Source organism: Myodes glareolus, chromosome 11 (assembly GCF_982192425.1).
Source record: "Myodes glareolus chromosome 11, mMyoGla1.1, whole genome shotgun sequence".
NCBI classification, from domain to species: domain Eukaryota; kingdom Metazoa; phylum Chordata; class Mammalia; order Rodentia; family Cricetidae; genus Myodes; species Myodes glareolus.
The window spans coordinates 67,931,838-67,936,659 of record NC_142036.1 but is presented as its reverse complement, the minus strand read 5'-3'; the positions used below and the strand labels follow the sequence as shown (position 1 = coordinate 67,936,659).

Below are 4,822 nucleotides of genomic sequence, written 5' to 3'. Positions count from 1 at the left end.
TTGCCAGAGGCAATAGGTAATGGTAACCAGGTTGACGCGCCTTTATTATGATAATTAGGACCAGTTCTTTGAGGGAGAATGGGCGTAGGCAATCATCGATCTGACTACTTCCTGCTGACAAAGGGGCGATGTTTGGGGGATAAATGTTTTTATCTGACTGAATTTTTGGCGACAAATGTTTTTATCTGACTAAATTTTTGGCGACCTTGCGGCAGCAGCAGCAGCGGACGGCGACAGCTCCGTCTCTGAGGCGCGGCCCACCGTGGCGCGCTCCGCATGGCCCAAAGGCATGGCTCCGCCCCGGGCCTTGTGCGGGCTCTCCGGTTTATCCTGTATCTGCAAACTGTGCACCCTGCCTCGCCTCAGGCAATGAACTCGCACCGCAGGCCGTGAGTCTTTTCCAAGCTCCGGCGAGGGGGGGCATCCGCCCACCCGTGGGGGGGGCTTTTCCTGCCCGGTCTGCCCGCGCGCGGAGCCCCGTTCTCTGGGAACTCATCTCTGCCCATCCATGTTGCTATGGAAACACAGTTCAGAGTTTGGCCCCTCTCCGTCTTTAGGTCTTTAGCAGCGCTGCCATGCAGCTTCCGCCTCTGCCTCCCGAGTGCTGGGATTAAAGGCGTGCGCCACCACCGCTGGCTACTTCCTCAATCAAAAATTAAGTTTTTCTGTACGTGAGAGCCAGAGACTGAGCTCTCTTAACAAAATTAGGCGAAAATCACCTCCAAAAGCTCTGTGGCTCTTTAAGAATAGGAAAGGCAGTCTTAGAACACGATCAAACTCGCCTCCCTACGAGACTGTTGCCTCCGAGTCTCTTATCAGCGAGTACGCAGGTGGACGGAAAGGGAGCGGAAGCCGCGGTCTCCCGTACCCCATCGTCCTCATAGTCCCGCCTTAGTTACCTCGCCTTTTTTGTTGCTGTTTATATTCCTCCTGCACTGAACTTAAGGGATTTTTCTTCCCCGTTGCTTTTTGTACCTTTTTTTAGATATCTTAACTTTGATTTTTTTTTTGTATTTTCTTTTCTTTTTAGGCCTATACTTTGAAATTTTTTTTCCTCCCCTTTTTGGGGGATTCAACTGACGTCACTCACCGCTCCATGTTCTTAGAGTTCTGAAATTCACGGCTCTCTGTCCTGGTGTCTGATCTTGGCTTTTTTTTCCCGGACTTTCAGCACGTTGCTGGGCACTTCCTTTTCAGGGTCCCCCGGCGTAGTTGTCAGGGTCCCTCAGCGTCCCGGGTTTCGGCACCAGTTGCGGGGGGCCATCCTGGCCTGCAGGAATGAACGCCACCAAAAACGAGAATTCCTTCTCTGGTCACATCTTTATTTGGAGCATTCCCTTGAGGAAAATTGGGGGAAGGGAAGATAGAGCAGGGACGAGAGAAAGCTTAGAGAGAGAGCGTTGGGCCCCGAGGCAGCTGCTTTTAAATGGTGGAGAGGCTTGAACGCTGTCCTGATTGGTTAATGCCATTCTGCTGTTCTGAGCATGTGCAAGCAAGGGTGCAGGCAAGGGTGCTCAGCCCCACGTGGCTACCTCCAAACTGCAGGACCACCTGTGCCTCCAGGTGGCTCCCAACACGGTGGTGTAGAGGAATTACTTTGGTTCTGTTATTTTTCATCTAAATTTACACAAGAGACAGGATAACATCGAGTTAAATGATACCTGGGCTTTATAACTGGACTCTCCATTTTCAAACTTCTTAGTGACGTGGTGGTGGCAACCTAAGCTTTGTCCTATTACTTCCTCTGCAAACTCACTACCTCTAATGCTTACAAAAAATGAAAATAAGAGATAATTCCTGAAAAGCAGCTAGCATAGCACCTGGGACTCAGGAAACAATCACTGAGGTTGGGTGATGTCAGTAACACGGGTAGAGAAAACGTGACAGACAGTGTCAGAGCAGAGCGGGGTCCGCAGTACTGGCAACGATGGAAATAAGTCACTGTGGATGAAAGGAAACCAGGTATCAGGACTCAGTAAGAAAGGAGCAGATCGAGGGCAGCAGGGATCCCAGCCCACAGAGGCAACCAAGCCAGCAGCCCAGGTAGACCATTCAGGACTCCTTGCTTAATTCCTCCCTGGAAACACTGTGATCAAAATCTTATTCTGAGCAACATTAAGTCTCAGCAGGCATACATGGAGGAAGACCAATAGTGTGTGTGTGTGTGTGTGTGTGTGTGTGTGTGTGTGTGTGTGAGCATTCTCTATATTGTGGCATTTTCAGAAGCTACCAGAAAATTCTTTGCCCCATTGCCCTGCTACCTGAAGTACCATCCCACATTCTGTCTATAGGTTCAGGACAACTTTAGGGATGTGCTTCACCTTTGGGCTTTCTCTCTGCCCAAGTCAAGTCTTTGACTTTCATCCAGGATAGCTGCCAACCCGGCAGCTGCTGCCAAGGTAGATATTCTGCTTGCAAAACTCTCTGTTTGGTTGTAACTGTTTGGCTATTGCCCCAGGGCAAAGGAACAGCTCAACAAATGAGTTTAAACTATTCCCTTTTCAAATATTAGGTTAAGGCTATCTAAAGTTTGATCAAGATATGGCAGATAAGAAATCACTGCCCCTCCTAAAAATTTAGGTTATGACTCAAGTGCTCTTTCAAGAAGCGTTTCAGAATGTTGACTGTACGCATTGTCCCAGTGCCAAGCAACCACGGCACAGCTGCATCTCGTCAGCCTTTTATGACAAGAGATGCAGGCTGGTGAGACATTTGGTCATTCAGAAAAGCGCTAACCCTCCCCTAATCCTGCTACTTCCTTAAGAGCTGCCCTGGCTCACTCTTTCTGGGGTACCACCCTAGCTCACCCTTCCTTCTTCTCCACATGTTAAGAAGCTTGTTCCTGTTTGCTGTTTCCATTGCCTCGGCACGCACAGTTGCCAAAGGTTATAGAACCTTAATTCCTTGCATTCTCGCTGCTCAGTTAGCACTGCTTTCGGGAGACTGCCATCACCTATGGCATCTCCAAATCAACCAGCTGCATTCAATATGTAGTCTTCCCAGTTTCTCTGCAACATTGAATGCCTACAAAACTCTCTTTTTCCCTAGAACTCTGAACCACTGTGGGCTTCCTGTGTTCTGACGGCTCTCTTCTGCTGAGTCCTGATTTAACTATTTTTTCCCTCTTATTACTAAAGTTTTGCTGAAATAAACATGTCCTCTTGCTCTTCTTGTGACCGCTGCCTCTGCCACTTCCTCCTTTTTTTCTTCCTCCCTCTGTCTTTTTTTTATCTCTTTCTTCTATCTCCCTATCTCTTTCTCCATTGTATAGCATAATAAGGCCCTCAGACCCAAGGCTATTGGAAGCACAGGTTATCCAAGACCAAGTATATTTAGCCGTGAGAGTTGGCAGAATCTTCCATCAGTAAATGAGACTGGATGTTGATTTAAACCCCAGAAGAGGAGAAACCAACATCAGTGCAGCACCAGGACATGATGGATGCAGCAAAAGTTGGGTACCAGTGCTTGGACTGTGAGATAAAACAAGGAATACAATATAGCCAGTATGCTGGTTTGCTTGAAGCTGATTTCTGGTGGTTGTACATAGCAGCCTTTACAGTGTGTCCTAGTCTTAGCAAAGGAATTCTCTATTTCTTTTTACTTTTCCATCAGGTTCTTATACTGGATATAATATGTTGCATATCCACTAAATTGTCTCTACTTTTACTGGACAGTGAAGACACTGTAGCTTTTTCATGATTACACATCCAATATCTACATAAGTGCTTGACTCCTAGAAGGAGCCAAGTAAATATTTGTGTCCTGAGACCTATGAATTTCCCTTATAATGTGATCTAAGTAAAGAGTTTCTGGTCAAGTACATTTGAGAAGTAGTGCCTACTAAGAACCTTCTCTTTGGATAGCTATAGAGACATTAGCATATACTGAAAGCTCCAGAAACTATTTGAGTAAGGAAACTTTGTCTAAGAATCAACTCTTTTGTAAAACAGGACCTCTTTGCATTACGGGAGATTGTGTGGATATATTTTGTCCCCCAAATGTTCATGTACTAGAAGCTTAGTCCTGGATGTGGGGGTCAGTGGTGAGATGGTAGGAGCTTGAGGGAGGGAATATTGAGGGTTAGAGGCTTACACAGGGATAGGAATGGGGGAACTGAAGAGAGGAATGGCAGCAAGCTGATCAAAACTGGGCTCACAACCTATGGAAACACACAACTTTATAAGCAAATTAGAAAGTATAATTTTATTTATTTTTATTTTTTAAATTTTTTTTAAAAAAGATTTATTTATTTATTATGTATACAACATTCCTTCCATATATGCCTGAAGGCCAGAAGAGGGCACCAGATCTCATTACAGATGTGAGCCACCATGTGGTTGCTGGGAATTGAACTCAGGGCCCCTGGAAAAGCAGTCAGTGCTCTTAACCTCTGAGCCATTTCTCCAGCCCCCGAAAGTATAATTTTTTTTAAAAAAGAGTTTGGCTAGACATAAATTTAAAAACTCATAAATCAAAAAAACTGGCAAATAAGGGCTACCTCCCTGCAAGTAACTGGTCAAGGAGGCCCCAGATAACTCCCAAACAACATAAATTATCACTGTTGTTTTGGGTTCCCCAACAGAAATTCCACGGTAAGACATTCTTACTGAAAACACAACACACTCCGGATGCAGGACACAGAGAAATCAAGCTGGAACCGACATGAAAATTCCTTCCCTCTGGCTGGATGTCAGAGTGCCTGAAGGTGCCAGGCAGACCCTGAAGCAGAAAAGCATCAGTGACATCATCGAACACTGAACCCTGCATGGCACCATGCCAGCTTACCAGACACATGTTCTAGTTGGGCTTCTGCTGCTGTAAC

The 4,822-nt window shown here is 46.1% G+C and overlaps 1 pseudogene; it reads right to left on the bottom strand.

Annotated features, from left to right (window-relative positions):
* Positions 1-342: 342 nt before the first annotated feature.
* LOC146892408 (Nuclear RNase P) lies at positions 343-542 on the bottom strand (annotated as a pseudogene).
* Positions 543-4,822: the final 4,280 nt, after the last annotated feature.